The sequence below is a fragment of the Barbus barbus genome (assembly GCF_936440315.1).
Source record: "Barbus barbus genome assembly, chromosome: 22".
In the NCBI taxonomy this organism is placed as follows: domain Eukaryota; kingdom Metazoa; phylum Chordata; class Actinopteri; order Cypriniformes; family Cyprinidae; genus Barbus; species Barbus barbus.
The window spans coordinates 18,502,830-18,522,309 of record NC_136750.1 but is presented as its reverse complement, the minus strand read 5'-3'; the positions used below and the strand labels follow the sequence as shown (position 1 = coordinate 18,522,309).

Here is a 19,480-nt window from a genome sequence, read left to right as displayed (position 1 = left end):
CCCCTGCCACAGGCTCCGAGTGTCTGCTGTCACTGAAACGATGAGCTATCCTCCTGGAGTACTGTCTCTTGGCCTCTCTGATGCCGCGGGAAAGGTCGGCCCTAGCTGTCTTCAGGCCAAAAGAGGTGCGGGGTTGTATTTCCTCTCCAATCAAATGAGAATTAACGGTTTATAGCAACCCCACCCGACCCTGCTCTTCAGATTAATAGTTGTCAATCACTGTTTACACCTGCTATAAACCTTATTTATATCATATATAGTTGATCTATTTGGTTAAAAAAAGCAAACATATACAAAATAGTGAAGAGCACACATTTCCTTAAAATTGTGACATAGTAAAACAGTTCTCTGGTTTAAAAAGCTAATAGGCCCATTCAAAGAAATAATAAACTTACTGAACTGAAGCTGAATGATCTCTGTGCTGTTGCTTTGATTTAAATATTACCTAAACTGAATCTTTTCATAAATTTAAACAAACCTTTTTATAAACTGCTGATTTTAGTGCAGTTTATTTTTTTTTAAGATGTGTTCATTCCTTTTTCATTTCATTAAGAGCAACCATTGTTGAGGCAAAATACTACTACTACTACAACTAATAATAAAGATTTCGATTTTTTTTTTATTTTTACACTTAAATTTTTTGTTATTCCCTGATGACCAGATCTCCCTGGAAGGAGAGATTTTGATGTCTCAATAGGATTCTCCTGGCTAAATAAAGGATAAATTAAGTTCTTAGATTTTTTTTTAATTAATTTATTTTTGCACTTCCTGTATTAAGATAGAACAGTAGGCGGACATGAAGCGAAGTGGAAGAGAGAGAGGGGGATGGGATCAGGAAAGGTCCGCAAGCCAGGACTCGAAGTCGGGACACCCCAAAGCACAACGGCGCTACATGACTTTCAGAGACTATTTTAATATAACCTAATTTCAGTTTTTATTAAGTCATCCTTCTGCCCCCTTGGAAGCTTTCTGAGGCCCCCTAGCGGGCCCCAGCTGTAAGGAGATTCTGGGGGGGCCACAAAACATTTGCATGAAAAAAAAGTGCACTTGGTGGCACTATTATACAACAAAACCTGAAATTGGCTCTATCAACAGGACCACTGGTCTGATTGACTGCCTGAGTTGAATTCAATGTCAATGCTTTGGTGTATTAAGATGAACCTTTATGTACCATTGTAATCATCCCAATTTCCAGAAAGATATGTTCAATCAACATTTTTACAAACAGCTTGCTATGCCCTGATATTTGCTGCTTTCATTGGAATTTTTAAGCCTAAACCAGTTACATTTACGTTAAAGAAGACATATCTCTTGCAAGACATAGCATAAAGCATAATGTGAATAAATAGAAAATAGCAGGAGAGGAAAAATTCTATTTTGTTTTTCTGTTTAGTGTCTTTTCTACTTATATGACATATTAGGCTGGTTACTGTTTATAGACCAGTTCAACAATGTAAACAATAACAAAGGCGTTGGAACGCTACTGCGCATGTCTGGTCCTGAAGCATTTCCGGTAGCGCCATTTTTAAATCACAGACCTGTCAAAACAAAATGACTAGCACATACTTTTTAAGTCTAGCTAAAACGGAACAGTTCAGGGATTAAAGTGAAAAAAATTCTTCTGACTGAATTTTTTTTTCAGGCAAAGTCATATTCCTTTAACCAACACTTTATTTAAATAGTCAGACCAATAGCGTGGAAGATGTTTTAACTTCATGCAAATGTCAACCTTACCATGAAAAAATTTAGTTTTTACCAAAAGAACAAAACCCTGTTTAAGTTGTGTGTTTAGGTCTGTATTTTACTGCATTAACGTGCTTTAATAGAAATTTAAAGGAAATCGCTATGTGTATCCACCACATATGAGGGGTGGACCTATAGACCCTTTTTGAGTCGACGTCACGATTACGTCACAGCACAAGCTGGAGGCAAAATAGAGGGAGAACTGGAGGCGGCCCATTCAAACCAGCGCAGATTCAGCAACATAAGGAGCTTTAAATATAGTCTTGTTGTGATGTTGGGTGCCAGAATCGACATAGTAAAGGCTCTGATTTGAAATTTTATCGCTTACCTGCTGCCAGACAAAAACGGACGACTGTGATTAAAACGCGATAAAACCAGCTAGAGGACTGGACAGAAACGACCGTCAAAATGCTCGCGTTTGCAACGCACACTTCTTGTCAGAAAAGGTTCAATAAAGTATTGTCTTTTGTTGTTATGAGTGCGTCTATAGATTTCTTATGCATCTCACGATTATGTTGTGTATTAAATAATGTCTGTGTGCATGTGTGTAAAACAACAAACTTATAAGCTTAATCATTTGTAATTGTATTGTTATGAGTAATTGTGGCTTGGAATAATAATGTTTCTGTAAAAATAGTTGCCTGCTGAAATTGAAAATACATCTTCGTGACTAGATAGACACTGTGAGTCTGTCTTAACTACACAGGTTAGATGTGAGTCAGTCAACCGGAGGGAATCCGGTCAGATCGTCCATGCTTCAAGGAAAAGCGTGCGCGGGTCGGCCGATCTGGTTTCGTCCATTAAAGTTAACCTTTTCAAATAACAATCGCGGTCCTGGACAGTGCGTGACCTTACATATGTGGGTGAAATCGGATTTTCTCCAGTTATTGTTAAAAAACAAGCTAACAAACTTCATAGCTAGTGTTAGTGAAGCGGTCAGTGGAATCTTTCTGCCTCCAGCTAAGCTCCGCCCACAGAAAAACGTCACAATGTTTACTAACAGAAAAAGGGTCTATAGGCCTAGTAAAAATACATTTTAATTCGACTGTATTTCATATTTTGAAATGAGATATCAAAGACTGCCCATTTTTAAATTTATGTCAGCAGTAAGTATTTTGTAGAAAGATGGAGGCCTGTCTGAAAAGTAAATACACTCACTTTGTCTAAACAGCAATGATTTTTGGATTTATAAGGGCTAGATTTATGACGTCAGGACGCTTCAGCGCTGTGTCACGTCCGTAACGTTTTAAAGATTAGGTTTATTTCATATAGTAATTATTAATGCAATTAACTTGAAACTTTCTGTACAAAGCCAACTTATGGCCATGCTAATTATGATCAAAAGCTCATCTCCATTATTTGCTCTTATCAAACATAATAATGCGTTACGGACGTGACCATTATGGACGCTTCATATTAAATCAGATGCATACTGGCATGCATCGGAAATGTGAAATCCCAAGCAATATGTTCAATTGCATAGACTTTAACAACCATCAATCACTTATTTAACCCTCGCTTTGAGTTTCTCAATGAGGCTAAAATTTATATTAAATACACCAATTCGATTAGAACCTGGAGGTGTTGCTTGCTTTGCCTGTGTTAAGGGGTTTCCTCTGTGTCGTCGTCGTTGCAGAAAGGGGGTTCCCAGAAGTGTCTGATTGGTTGAGAGTTCAGTAGTCGTGAAGTGACGTCTTGGGAAGCCAATGGAATTGTGGCTGGTAGAAGTTTTGAGGCGGTCACAGACTTCAGTTGAACTCGGAGATGAGGCGTGGCGGCAAAACTTAACTGAGTACACGAAACTCACAACGAAAAGAAAATAAATTAAAATAAAAGAATAAAAGGATGTAAAGAGACTAGGTTGGTTTTCTTCTCATTGCAGCTGGCACGTGGGCCAGAGCACGCTTAAAGAGCAGCGTCAAAACGAAGTGGCAAAAGAGAAGAAGAGGAGAAGGGAGAGGACCAAGAGAGAGTTTGATGGTGTCCTGAGTTTTTAAACTCTGCTTTCAGACCGTCCCATCTGGACGTCTTGACCAATTAGATACTGTCCTTGCTCGGGGGTGTTGCTCTGTTCCTCCACCAAATCAATAAATCAACATGTTATCTGTTCAGTCAGAGGTCCGAACTTTACAGGCTCTTGCAAAGTATACTTTTGAACATGATTTCTATAACAAGACTGATACATTTGACAAAGAATTGATTGGAATAAACATTTAAAGCATGATTTTTCAAACTCATACATACCAAACACGCATAGGAATCCTTCAGCTATTCAATAATGATTAAAAATACATACATAATATTTGATTAAAACATGATAGTCTAATATGTGGGTTACAAACATAATATGGGGTTCTGCATAGAAATGTCCTTTTAGGATGATTTTATGTGCATATGAAAAAGAAAGTCTTTGTGTAGTTCTATGGAGAACGAAGGCATGTTCTTTAGACAAAGGAATTTTGGTTTGGTCTGTCTTCTATGTGGGGGAGAAGTCAGTCTAAGGAAGCTCATGAATTAAATCGTGGAACATGTGATGGCCATCTCTTTGACCATCAGTCTTGATTATTTGCCCCAAATTTGACGGTCTCTTTCCTGAATCGGAATTATCAATTATCAAGTGTTCTTTTGTCTCAAGGTTGTAAGCTGTTCTGTGAAAGAGGCTTGCTGGTTAGTTTGCTTGCTTCAGACTAGTTGGAGCTAGGAATCTGATTTATGACATTGTCCTGTTTTCTTGGGGCCTCTCTGAATTCCAGCTCCTCAGGTTTCAATGTTCTGATGCATCTTAAATTTGTCTGACTCAGTCTCTGATATTCTACATCGATGAGGTGTCCATGGTTGACCATCACCTTTTGTCATATGTTCATGGGAGACTGAGACAAATTAAGCAAACTGGTGACTACTCCATTTTTTGAAAAGTCAGTTTGGTCTGTGATTTTTACCAGCTTCCGCCTGTCAAGGGAATTCCCCTGTATGTTGATCCAAAAGGAGTAAATCTTTGGGATAACAACTTTGAAATTGCCGAACTAACACAAGTTGTCAGGCAACAAGATGCATCTTTTGCTGAAATGTTAAATCGTCTTAGAGTGTCACAGATCGACCAGGCTCTCACTCCAGCCAATCACAGCAAGCACCCTCACCCGAGTTCTAATGAGCACACCTGCACGTCATCACCTCATCAAGACACTCCATATAGCCACACACCTCACAACAGTCAAACGTCCGGTTTCGTTCTTAAGGAGTGGACTCCTGAATGTTATCTCAGCAACCTACCTGTTACTTACCTGCCTGTAAACTTACCTCTTAAATACAGACCAGCGCCCTTCTCTGGTGTGGCGGAGGAGTGCAACGGGTTCCTTCTACAATGCTCGTTAAATATCGACATGCAACCGCATCTGTACCCTTCAGAAAAATCTAAGATCGCCTTTATAGTATCACTTCTCTCCGGCAAGGCATTACAGTGGGCTGAAACTATTTTCTCTCAGTCAGGTCCAGTAACTCAATCTTATTAGAGTTTCACCGCCCACTTTCGCGAAGTGTTAGGGCGAGTAGATGGGGATCCATCCATTAGCGATCGGCTCTATCATCTCCGCCAGGGTGCCAGTTCCATCCATGATTATACCCTGCAGTTTAGAACCCTGGCGGCGGCTAGTGGATGGAACAAGAGAGCCCTACTCACCATCTTCCATCAAGGTCTAGAGCCCAGATTGCGGTTGCAACTAGCTAACTTGGATGATTCCTGTGGATTGGAGAAGTTCATTCAGCAATCTATCCATGTTTCCACACGCATGCAATCCGGTTTCACCGACCAACCATCAGTAGCCCGTTGTTCTCCTCCCATTCACCACCCAGAGGCTAGCCTCCCTCCAGAACCCAACCCAGAACCCATGCAAATGGTTCGTACTCACCTTACAGATCATGAGCGGCAGAGGAGACTGAAAGAAGGGCTTTGCCTGTACTGTGGAAAGGGTGGGCATATCAGATCGACCTGCCCTGTTCGCCCACCGCAACTCTTGGTGAGTGCCATTCAACCCATCTCTCTGAATATGAAGCCACTCACGGCTGAAGTCTTGCTTTTTGCCTCTAATTTCTCCATTCCAGTGCAAGCCCTTCTTGATTCCCATTCCGCTGGTAACTTCTCTCCGGGAGCCTCTGCCACCAACTCAATCTCCCGACCATTGCCAACCAAACCATCTACCAGATCCATTTGATAACCGGGAAACCCATTGGACGAACCACCGTTCGATATAGTGCTGGTCCGGTTCATATAAGGTTTGGGCAACTACATGAGGAAAACATCACCGTATTGGTTCTGGAGGGAGTGCACACTGACATCGTCCTCGGGCGCCCCTGGTTCGTACAGCATGAACCCCACATCTATTGGCGCACCGGGGAGGTCCTGAAGTGGGGCACCCAATGTTTTCCTGATTGCTTCCCGAGAATCCCGCAACCACTCAACCAAGTTATTTCCAAGATCCCTGTGAATTCCACTACTGTAAAAAGTCCAGTCGAGAAACAATCTGTTGACATCCCAGCCTGTTATGCCCCCTTCAGTGACGTGTTCAGCCTGAAGAAGGCCTCGAAACTACCTCCTCATCGGCCATGGGACTGTGCGATCGATCTCTTGCCAGGTGAGCCAGTGCCCAAGGGTAGAATTTACCCACTATCACTTCCAGAGCAGAAGGCCATGGAGGAGTATATCGACGAGGCTTTAAAGCAAGGTTACATCCGTCCATCTACCTCCCCTGCTGCTTCGAGCTTTTTCTTCGTGGCCAAGAAGGACGGAGGCTTGCAGCCTTGCATTGACTACCGGGCTCTTAACAAAATCACTGTGAAGTTTCGTTACCCCCTTCCTCTCGTCCCAGCAGCCCTGGAACATCTTCGTGGTGCCACAATATTCACGAAGCTAGACCTCCGCAGCCCGTACAACCTCATCCGGATACGCGAGGGGGATGAGTGGAAGACAGCCTTCGTTATACCCACCGGTCACTACGAATATCTAGTAATGCCGTATGGCCTTGTCAACGTCCCCTCCGTATTCCAGGATTTTATGCACGAGGTGCTCCGGGAGTATCTCCACAGGTTCGTCCTAGTTTACATAGATGATATCCTCATCTACTCCCGGAGCTTGGCTGAACATCGCCACCACGTTGCGGAGGTCTTACAACAACTCAGGAAATTTTATCTATTCCTCAAAGCCGAGAAATGCTCATTCCATCAACCCTCCGTACATTTCCTGGGTTATATCATCGACAGTGGTGGCATCCGAATGGACGAGGGGAAGGTGGAGGCAATCCGAACCTGGCCGGTACCCTCCACTATCAAAGAGCTCCAGAGATTCTTAGGCTTTGCCAATTTTTATAGAAAATTCATCCAGGATTACAGCACCATTGCCAGTCCCCTCACCAACCTGCTCAGAAATAGGCCCAAGTCTCTGTCCTGGACTCCAGCTGCCACGGAGGCCTTCGAGAGGTTGAAGGAAGCCTTTACCCACGCTCCTATCCTCGTGCATCATGATCCCCAGAAACCCTTCATTGTGGAGGTCGATGCCCCCACTTCAGGAATAGGAGCCGTGCTTTCTCAGCAGCAGGGGAACCCGGCCAAGCTCCATCCATGTGCCTTCTTTTCCAAAAAGTTCAACTCGGTGGAAAAGAATTATGACATCGGCAATCGGGAACTCTTGGCTATCAAGCTCGCCCTTGAGGAATGGAGGCATTGGCTGGAGGGTGCTCAGCATCCTTTCACCGTCCTAACAGATCATAAGAATCTGCAGTACCTGAGAGAAGCCAAACGACTCAACCCCCGTCAGGCACGTTGGGCCCTCTTCTTCACCCGTTTAAATTTTACACACAGATGCTGAAGTTCAGAAGTCGAACTGAGAATCAAATCAAAGTAATGAATTTGTACTCAAATGCACTGTCATATTTTTAATAGATTGAGATGATATCATTCTTGGAAAGGCATAATGCCTGCAACAGAAGCAATTTCTACATAATTTCTTGCCACAGTACCTCTTGCGGTCTGGGCATGTGTCACACTGAGTGGCGAACCCACGACATGTAGCATGCGGGATCCGTGGTGTAACACGGGGGGTGGTGATGGCGCAGTGGATAAGACACATGCCTTTGGTGTGAGAGACCCGGGTTCGAATCCACTGTGAGACACCAATGTGTCCCTGAGCAAGACACTTAACCCCTAGTTGCTCCAGAGGCGTGCGACCTCTGATATATATAGCAATTGTAAGTCGCTTTGGATAAAAGCGTCAGCTAAAATGAATAAATGTAAAAAATAAATAACACATCGAGCTAGTCACTCATGCTTGGCCACTAGATTACCGAAGAGAGGTTTCGTGTGAGAATGATCTCACAAAAGCGTGACTTTGCATTTTAGATAGATTAGCATGCTAAGCTAACTTAATACTAACATAGTTTACGGTTAACCTGATAGCTGAGAAGCCACAGAACGAATGGTAATTGGTTAGCATGCTAACCAATTACCAATTAGCCAATTAGCATGCTAACCAATTACCAATTTAACCAATTAGCATGTTAAGCTAACTAGCATAAATCAACAAGCACAGGCACGTTCTAGTTTACTGAAGTAGTTCTCAGGAACGGTAGTGAATATCAAAAATCTGTCCAGTCATTTATGTGCGGCTCAGTCCAAAGATCATATGATCAGATTTTGGACAAAATTTTACAAAATTTGTAGGAAGTGTAGCAATAAAACTGTTTTTCATTTACTTCAATATGGCTGACAGGTACATTCATGGAAAATGAAAAACATTTTCAAAAGTTATAGACAGTTTTGCAAGAATCATTATACCTCTGGAACACTAGGTGGCGCTGTATTCATTCTTCCGGGGTACCTCCAGGACATTGTGCTCATGATCCCTACCGATTTTTGTGCAGATATGTCAAATGATTCAAAAGATATTTCAATTTGGTTGCATGTGGTTAAGCCAATCCTGGCAAAATTGACATCCTCTGATTCGGCATGACCCAAGGAAGTGTACCAAGTTTCGTTTTGATTGATCCAGATACAGACTCTGAACCAATTTTGGGTCAACCTCGTTACATTCACAAAATCCTAACTTTTTTTTTTTCACTAGAAGTTAAAAAATTCTGTTTAGTCATTTCTGTGCAGGTCAGTCCAAAGATCATCTGAGCCAATTTTGGGAAGAATTGGACAGATTTTGAAGGAGGAGTAGCAAGCTGTTTTTGATTTACCTACTGCAATATGGCAGACAGACACCATGTTGGAAAATGACAAATCAGACATGGTCAGAATCGTCATAACCCAGGGAACAAAACAACATAAAAATGACAAATTTTGGACAACATTTTCAAAAGTTATAAGCATCGGATTTTTGTGCAGATATGTCAAATGGTTCAAAAGATATTGCAATTTATGATAAATTTCAAAATGGCGGACACGTGGTTCAGCCAATCCTATGATTTGGCATGACACAAGGATCCATAGACACAAAGCTTATAATTTTCTGACTGACTGTTCAAAAGTTATAAGCGAAAATGTGAATTTTTGGTATCTCACGACCCATAGGTGGCGCTGTTCCTAACTTTGGCATGGACCCTCAGATCATGTTGACGAAGCGTACCAAGTTTCGTTTCGATTGATCAAAGTTTGGCCTCTGAACCAATTTTGGGTCGACCTCGTTAACATTTTTCACTAGTAGTTAAAAAATTCTGTTTAGTCATTTCTGTGCAGCTCAGTCTGAAGATCATCTGAGCCAATTTTGGAAAGAATTGGACAGATTTTTAAGAAGGAGTAGCAAAAACACTGTTTTTCATTTACTTCAATATGGTGGACAGACACCATGTTGGAAAAAATGACAAATTTTACTATTTTTTTAATTGTAATTAAATTACAAACATTTTCAAAAGTTATTTGTGTTTTTGCAAGAATCGTTATACCCCTGGAACACTAGGTGGTGCTGTCTTCATTCTTCCGGGGTACCTCCAGGACATTGTGTTCATGATTCCTACCGATTCTTGTGCAGATATGTCAAATGGTTCAAAAGATATTGCAATTTATGACAAATTTCAAAATGGCGGACATGCGGTTCAGCCAATCCTGTCAAAATTGGCATCCTCTGATTCGGCATGAACCAAGGAATCCATAACACACAAAGATTGTAATTTTCTGTAGCAAAATATTTGTTTAGAACTATTTTCGCTTGAAACAGTGCTTGATCTGTGCATATTTCTTTCCTGGTTCAGATGAGGTGACTTTTTCACCGGAGACAGCAATATTATGGATAGAGGACTTGTTTGAAGTAAAAAAATGTCTTGATGGATTTATTACAAATACGTGATGTTTTATTAACAAATTTCGGGAGGAGCACGCGCGGATAATTAACACGGCCAATTCACCATCAGCAATCACTCAGTCTATCCCATCAGCCGAGAGAGAACTTCTATAAATAGACCAAGCCATCTTACCTTCATTCTCTCTACAGTTTTCAGCATTGGTACTCCCAATCGCCACGATGTCAGAGATCGAAATGTTCACCAACGACAACTCCCTCGACAACCAGGGTCCTCTGGAGTCTCCCAGCGCCGCCCAGCGCGCTAGCACCTGCCAGGACACCGCAATCGAGCCCACGGCTACACCGCGGGGCCGTCGGCCCTCCCGAGCCGCTTCTCAATCCTCGAGACGCCGAGTCTCGCCCTCGACTCCCCCTTCCAGGCATCTTCCACCTTCTCCCACATCCTCATATGCCTCAGCCAGCTCCTTCGTCCCCGCTATCGAGAAGTGGACAGTCTTAAGCCTAAGACAAGCGCTGAACAACGCCGACGTCTACTTCTCACGGCGGATGAACAAGGCGGAGCTCTACAACCTCTACTCATCTCTCCAGCCAAGAAACCCAGCGCCGACTTCCACTCCTCCATCAAAAACGGCCGACAAACCAAGTCCGGCCCGCAGCGGCCCGTACTCACGGCCTGGAAACAACGCCACGCCCGCGAGGAGGAGTCTCCGGTCTTCAAACCGCCGTAGCAGGCCCTCGGCAAGCCTGGGCCATGCCCCGGATTCCGTCGCTGCTAGCCCTAGCCCGTTTCTCCGCCCAGCCGCCCCCGGCGCCGCACCGGCCCCCTCAGCCACAAGCTGCGTGAGCATGGCTCCGCCGGCAGTTCCAGCTCACCTACAGCCTCTCCTCTCTCCTTCCTGCTATGCGCTCCCCGGTCCATGGCCTGAGGCTCCGCCTTCAAACCCTAGCGCGAGGCTGCCTCCGCTAGCGGCGCGAGCCCAGACTCCTTACGAGCCCTCTCTCCTTCCGTTCCTTCCTTCCATCTTCGCTCCCGGAGCCGTCGCCGGCGTGAGGCTGCCTCCGTCAGCGGCACAGGCGCAAATGCCCCCCTTCTCCTCTCTCCCTCCTTTCCTCCCTTCCGTCTTCGCTCCCGGAGGCGACGCCAGCGCGAGCCTGCCTCCGCCAGCGGCTCCAACGGCCGCCATTCTTCCTCCTCTTCCTCATCCTCAGGCTCGCCCTCCGTTCACGCTGGCATCCGCCACTCCGACGCCCATCCCACCGAACGCTCCTGCCCTGGAACCACCTCCTGTCGCCAGCAGCATCAGAGCACAGATCCTAACAGGTGCGGACATAGACCTTTTTTCTCTCCTGTCACCACTTTCACCACCCTCTTCAGACCGCCAAATCGATTGCGGCGATTTTTCTGTCACATTAAAAAATTCAGCGCACAATCCGTCACGCATTCTGTCATTCTCCGAATTTACGATCGCCTTCACCCGTTACTCCGAGGTAATTTGCACAGCTTTCCCACACAGGAGACGCGAGCTCAGCGACTATCTCTCAATAGTCGCCGAGCTCGCCTTATCATACGGAGGCACGCACTTCTACACCTACCACAAGCTGTTTTCAGCAAAATGTGCCATCAGGGTAGCTCAGTGGAACCAGTGCCCGTACTGGGGGGCTCTGGATACCGAGCTCCACAACAGAGTCTTCTTGGGCTGCCGCAACGTCACATGCTCAGTCTGCCGTTCTGTCGCCCATTCCACCACGGCATGCCCTCTCATCACCCCGCCCACCCCTCCTTGCGCCGAAACGCCTCAGCGCAAATCAACCAGCTATGTCCCGCGCCAGCGAACCACTCCAACCGACCCACTTCCAAACCACCGACGCCACCCTTCCTCCTTCTCCAACAACCAGGTCTGCTCCAACTTCAACGCGAGCAGGTGCTCCAGGCATCGCTGCCGCTACATGCACGTCTGCAGCTTCTGCGGCGGCGCACACGCCCGCACCATATGCCCAGTGTTTAAATCTTCCAATAAAGATGAAAAACCTTACCTATCGACTCCTGTGCAAATTTACTGTCTGTCTGCCGAACTGTCCCAGCACCCCGACATCAACTTTACTGATTTTTTATTGACCGGTCTCACTCACGGCTTTAATCCCGGCGTCGAAAGCCTCCCGCAACAAAGCACCATTTGTGCCAACCTCCAGTCAGCCCTCGCCGAACCCGACACAGTCGATCTTCTAATCAAAAACAAAGTCGAGTCAAACTTCATGATCGGCCCCTTCAACGTTCCTCCCTTCCCCTGTTTTCGCGTCAGTCCGATTGGCATCGCGACCCGAAAATTTTCTGGTAAAAAACGTCTAATAATCGATCTCTCATCCCCGCATAACTCCCCCTTCCCAAGCATTAATAGCCTCATTCCGCTCGAAGAATTTTCTCTCCACTACCACGACATCGACCAAGCCATAACACTGATCAAAGACGCGGGTCGCGGCGCCTGGCTGGCCAAAGTCGACATCGCCTCCGCCTTTAAAATAATGCCCATCCATCCAGATTTTTGGCATTTATTCGGCATACGCTGGCACGAGAAATTTTATTTTTCCGTCCGCCTAACCTTCGGCTGCAGAAGCAGCCCAAAAATTTTCGACATGCTGGCAGAGGCTATCTGCTGGATCCTCTCCAATAACTACGAAATCCCATACCTCATCCACCTTTTAGACGATTTTTTGTTCATCTCGCCTCCCGGCTCCATCCCAGCCGCACACCTCTCAACAGTCCAGGAAGTCTTTTCCAAACTCGGGATTCCGCTCGCCCAGGACAAAACCACGGGCCCAACCACTTCCATCGAATTTTTAGGCATCAAACTAGACTCGAAAAAATTCCAGGCTTCCCTGCCCAAAGAGAAAATCGATAGAACGATCCTGGTCGCCTCCGCCCTCTTAGACAACCCAAACTGTTCCAAGCGCGAGCTGTTGTCTATCCTCGGTCACCTAAACTTCGCAATGCGCATCATCCCGCAGGGCCGCCCCTTCATTTCTCACCTACTATCCCTCGCGTCCTCCGTGCACGCGCTGGAGGATCACCTATCCCTATCCAGCTCGTGTTGCAACGAGCTCAGGCTATGGATAAACTTCCTCAAACAATGGAACGGCTTATCCTTCTTCTATAACAGCATGGTTTCCCACCCCGACGACATCCAACTATTTACGGATGCCGCCCCCTCCTGCGGTTTCGGGGGATTCTACAGAGGCCGCTGGTTTGCATCCACGTGGCCCCCCCAGCTGTCAGATTTACCGCAGTCCCTGTCATCCTCAGCATTGTTTGAGTTATATCCTCTTGTCGCCGCAGCGGTTCTATGGGGGAAAGAATGGTCCACCGCAAGCATCGTAGTGCATTGCGATAACGAAGCGGTCGTGCATTGCATAAATAAAGGCCGGTCTCATTCCCCTGCATTAATGCCCTTTCTAAGACGTCTCATCTGGATCTCGGCATGCGGCCAGTTCATTCTAAATGCAAAACATGTCCCCGGGTCCAAAAATCAAATAGCTGACTCTCTCTCTCGGTTTGCTTTTCAGAAATTCAGGCTGCTGGTGCCAGATGCCGACGAACTCCCAACGCCAGTACCTCCATATTCAGAGCTGATATTCCCGTAAATCACCCTCTAAGAACCCTCCTAGATGCCTCCCTCAGTTCCATCCTCCATGCCGTCTCCCCCAGGACCCTCCAATCGTACTTAACTGCTTGGAATAGTTTCAAAAGTTTCCACCGCACCTACAACCTGCCTTTCCCCGATTTTTCCCTACTCACCATCACCTCGTTCATCTCCCATCTCAACATCACCAAAAACCTCCAGGCCAGCTCCATCAAAGGCTACCTCAGCGGAATCCATTTCTTCCACAAGCTCATGCTCGGCTCACCCTCCCCAGGAATAACCAGCCCGCAGACATCCATGCTCATTAAGGGCATCCAAAGAGCCCAACCCACCCGCCCAGACGCTAGACAGCCAATAACACTAGAAACCTTAACTAAATGCATTTCCACCCTCCGCAGAGGCTACCACTCCACGCACACCGCCCGCACGCTCGACGCCATGTTCATCTTGGCCTTCTTCGGTTTTCTCAGATGCTCGGAACTCACCATCACATCCAGCTTCAATCCAAAAATCCATCCAACCCTTTCAGACCTATCAGCACCAGACACCGAAGCAATCTCCTATCTCATCAAGCAAAGCAAGACAGACCAAGCGAGAAGAGGCCACGTCATTTATATCTTCAATCTCCAGTCACCAATCCAACCATACCAAACCCTCTTAGCTTACCTACAGTACAGGAGCCCGCAGGCCAAACTCCCATCCGACCCGCTTTTCGTCGACGACTCAAATCGCCCTGCCACACGCTTCTGGTTCCAAAAACACCTCAAGTCCGTCCTACTACTATCCGGCATCCCAGCAGATCACTACTCCAGCCACTCCTTTCGCATAGGCACAGCTACCACAGCCGCCCAAAAAGGCCTCTCCCAGCCTCAGATCCAGACACTCGGCCGTTGGACATCAGAGGCATTCAAGACCTACATTCGGTCAGAACGCTTCCTCATCAGAGAAGCGCAACAAACCCTCATCAGCTGATCCCCTTATCCACCCATAGCTGCTCACCTCCACTCCAAACCATCCCAGCAGCACCCCGCTCCCACAGGAGCCTTCGCATATTCCCGCTCCGCCGCAGTAACCGCTCCCGCAGAAGCCTCCTTCCCTTTCCACATACCGCAGCAGTGGCCGCTTCCGCAGAAGCCACTTTCTGTCCCAAAATGCTGCAGCAGTGCCCCGCTCATCCGATACCACCGCAGCAGTGCCCGCTTCCGCAGAAGCCACATTCTCTTTTCAGACGCCGCAGCAGCGCCCTGCTCATTCGATACCGCCGCAGCAGTGCCCACTTCCGCAGAAGCCACATTCCTTTTCAGACGCCACAGCAGTGCCTGCTTCCGCAGAAGCCACACTCTTTTTCCGATGCCGCAGCAGTGCCCGCGTCCGCAGACGCCATATTCTTCCAAAGGCCGCAGCAGTGCCCCGCTCGTCTGATACTGCCGCAGCAGTGCCCGCTTCCGCAGAAGCCGCATTCCCTTTCAGACGCCGCAGCAGTGCCCGTTTCCGCAGAAGCCAAACTCTCCTTTCACATGCCGCAGCAGCGCCTGCTTCCGCAGAAGCCACATTCTCTTCAAATGCAGCAAGGAGCACCCTATTCATTCGATACCGCCACAGCAGTGCCCGCTTCCGCAGAAGCCACATCCCCTTTTCAGATGCCGCAGCACTGCCCGCTTCCGCAGAAGCCACATTCCCTTTCAGACGCCACAGCAGTGCCCGCTTCCGCAGAAGCCGCATTCCTTTTCAGACGCCGCAGAAGTGCCCGTTTCCGCAGAAGCCACATTCCCTTCCAGTTGCATTTTCCTTTCAGATGCCACAGCAGCGCCCGCTTCCGCAAAAGCCACATTCCCTTCCAGATGCCACAACAGTGCCCGCTTCCGCAGAAGCCGCATTCCTTTTCAGACGCCACAGCAATGCCCGTTTCCGCAGAAGCCACATTCCCTTTCAGTTGCATTCTCTTTCCAGATGCGGCAGCAGAGCCGCTTCCTCAGAAGCCACATTCTCTTTCAGATGCCACCGCAACATTTCCACTCCAAGCGACGTCCAGCGCCTCTCCATCCTGAAGCCTTGCAAATTTTGGGGGTTATCAACGCCCCACTCCGGCTGCTGTGCCGCGCTAATCGCATCTTGGGGGGAGCGCTCTGGGTCCGGGCTAAATGCCGAGCTCGGACCCCTCTCCCCGGACAGGAGGAGTGCCCCGGGTTCGGGAGTAATTCACAGAGCTCGGAGCCCTCTCCCCGGACAGCACGCCAAATACGCATAAACCTTAAACTCTGCTCATTATACGCAAGGGCGAACTCGTGAAGTGATGTTTTATTAACAAATTTCGGGAGGAGCACGCGCGGATAATTAACACGGCCAATTCACCATCAGCAATCACTCAGTCTATCCCATCAGCCGAGAGAGAACTTCTATAAATAGACCAAGCCATCTTACCTTCATTCTCTCTACAGTTTTCAGCATCCCACCTCCACCCCAACTCCTCACCATCAGCCCGCTCCTACCCCAGCGCTCTGGGTCCGGGCTAAATGCCGAGCTCGGACCCCTCTCCCCAGACAGGAGGAGTGCCCCGGGTTCGGGAGTAATTCACAGAGCTCGGAGCCCTCTCCCCGGACAGCACGCCAAATACGCATAAACCTTAAACTCTGTTCATTATACGCAAGGGCGAACTCGTGAAACATATTTTCATGTTAATTACTTTTGATTCATCGTGATGTTTTTATCTGCTGTTTAAATTGTCACTCTGACTGCATCCATTCCCTGCAGAAGATCTATTAGTGAGCAAGTGATGTAAAGCTAAATTACTCCAAATCTGTTCTGATGAAGAAACAAACTAATCTATTCTCTGGATTGCCTGAGGGTGAGTGAATATTGTATTTTTGGGTGAACATTTTCTTTAAAAAGAAATGTCTTTGGTCTGTGGGAGGAAACCGAAGTACCCGGCGTAAACCCACGCTGACACAGGGAGAACAATTATGAACCTTGACTAACATGTGTAGTAGAATTTGGTTGTATTCTAAATTTAAGAATATGTCAGAAAAGTAGTTTAATGAAACTTATTAAACTTTTTAAGTACTGCAATATGTTCTTGTGCATATAGTCAAAATTCTTATCCAGTTGAAAAAAAAGAAAGAAAAATAATTTAAGCCAAACGGTGACCTGATATATGTTGTACTGCTCAAATCTGTGTTCAAGGATTTGAATGATATTGACATATATGTTACTGTAAATTGCATGGCTGGAAATATATGTTTAATATTTTATTTAAAAAAAAAAAATCCAGTCAATCTTGCTATTAATCATGTTTTAAGTGATACAGGTTAATCTAAAACATACATTTAATACATTTTCATACATCGTTCAAATGGTGCAATGCAAACTGATAATCATGCCAATTACATGTCTGGTACTCATCTGAAACTGAACAAAGTGGTCAAATCACATGCACAGTGTTTCCTTTCCTGTTTCTGGTTTAGCATTAACTGTCTGGTTAAGCAAGGATAAGCAAGGTCCCACTGCGCTTATAGTTCCATTACAAAAACATAAGACCTAAACATCTGCCTGCCAGTATTATAGTGGGATTACATTTATAAGACACTATAGCAGCAAATAAATTCATTACAGGGTTGTTTTGATAAATAATTGAAAATGATGTTCATCTTTCTAAAGATTGAAAAAGCAATTTTCATGCCAGAAATGCAAAATGCAGTTACAGTAACATGGAAAACATGCACAAAAAATGTAAACAAGACATTAAACCTCAGTGTGTTAATGATTATGGTAAGCATTTATTCATTCACACAGATGATCCTTTGGTGGATCTCAGATTTTAGAATTGCATTAATGCAGCTTTTTACAACAGAGAAGAAATTTTTACACAAACTGAAATGAGCAGTTTAAAAACCTAAACGTAATTATAAGAATTTGTAACTGGAAAATAAACAAATGTGGGTTCTACTTAGTACACGTTATGACATTTCTTGAAAAGAAAACATAAAGAAAAGGATTCAGACAGCAGTTTAGCAAAGCCAGAGTCTTGCTCGTATCACCATATACTCGGCGGAAAGACTTCAGTTGGGAATGAACATCTGGGTGAGATAATTTAGTCAGAGTGGTGACTATATCAATCACGTTGATAATGTGCACAGGAGTCCAAAACAGAAAGAAAGCCACAACGATGCTGATCACAAGCCTCTTCTTGTAAGTCCTAACATTTGTCCCCTGCTTTCTGGGTTCCTGGTCCTGTGAAGCTGTAGTTACACCCGAGCTCTTGGCTTTTTGACTCAACCCTTGGTGTAACCAGAGATAACATGTTAACATTGTCGAAAATGGGATGACAAACCCCAACAGGATCTCAAAAAGCAAAACAGTCACTTTTACAGACCGTGATTCCGTTATCCTCTGACATCTTAGAAATCCATTCTTGTCTTTGAGTCCTTGAGTAAAAATTACTGGTAGGGCAAAAGCAAAGGCTAGAATCCAGATGCCAATCAGCTGAAGATGCCTGTGCCGTCTTTCCAGTCTCTGCAGTATCATCATGTTAGTGACTCTTGACTTGATGACATTGTGATAGCGGTGCACGCTCATGGATGTGACCGTCAGAACAGCAACATACAGACTCCAGTGACAAAAAAAAAAACAGGAATCTACAAGACCAAAGGCAGAATTTCCATCCAAACCCTATTCCGTACATAACAAAGAGAGCCAAGCAAAGGGTCAAAGCATCAGAGACCGCAAGGTTTAGCCTTAATTTTAAGGTGAAGCTCAGATTTTTGTTCCACTCACGAGCAATGCTGATGATTACCACAATGTTGCTTGGCAAACCAACCAAACAGCACAAACCCAGAACTACAGCAGGAGCAATCTTCTCTGAACCCACAGCAGTGCTGTTAGATGTTGAATTGAAGCCTGATCTTAGCTCCATCATCAAATTTTGTTGTTTGGAAAATGTTGAATCTTCTTTCATTAGAAACAAAATAAATGAGCTATATATGAGTGTTTGAAAAACAGGGGCATTGTTGACACCTCCCACATCTAAACCAAAACCACAGTTTTGCTTTCACAAGTCTTCACAGACTTCCCAAGAACAAGGCTGCATAAGGCCCAAAAAAACCCTTAAAGGTCCTTTCTGTCTAGCTATATAATGTGTTTACTTCACAATTAAACATAATTGAATATTTACTTAACACTTACTATACATAGACAATTACTTAGTAAAATACAGAGAACTTAATGATGAACTCAAACTTCGCTGTTCTTTATGTTAACATCTTTATATTGTTTTGCAATGTGTCGTTTATTCTTACACCAGAGCGTTGAGAAACAGAGTTGTGACATGCTTTGATCTTGTCGCCACGTGGTGACGTGGTTCATGGAGCTCTCAATAGTTCCAAGCAACCACGCACTGTCAATCTATCTGTTTGAATGGGTTTAGCAGTTTCACTATATTTGCAGTGATTACTAGTAATTATTAACACATATTGTGCTTTGATTGTGCATAAGAAAACTACACTTACATTTTATTCTGGTGAGTGCTAAAAACTTGGATGGGTTAAATGCAGAGCACAAATTCCGAGTATGGGTCACCATACTTGGCCACACGTCACTTTTTTCACAGTACGCAATTACAGATGAGGATTGCAAGACTGCACATGCACATTGGCTGGTCTAGTCTGAAAATATATATTTTTTTAATGCTATTTCAGCATTACAAACAAAATTTACCAGATAGTTGTTGTCAGATTTCAAATATGAAATTTAATCATAAGCTTGGATTTGGAGAATTTGATGTTTCCCAATTCAAAGAAAAAGGAGCTGTACTTGCATGAAT

The 19,480-nt window shown here is 45.3% G+C and overlaps 1 pseudogene across 1 annotated transcript; it reads right to left on the bottom strand.

Annotated features, from left to right (window-relative positions):
* Positions 1-17,515: 17,515 nt before the first annotated feature.
* LOC306888667 (leukotriene B4 receptor 1-like) lies at positions 17,516-18,574 on the bottom strand (annotated as a pseudogene). The gene has a single exon. The product of its transcript is annotated as a leukotriene B4 receptor 1-like (transcript).
* Between the last annotated feature and the right edge of the window lie 906 nt (positions 18,575-19,480).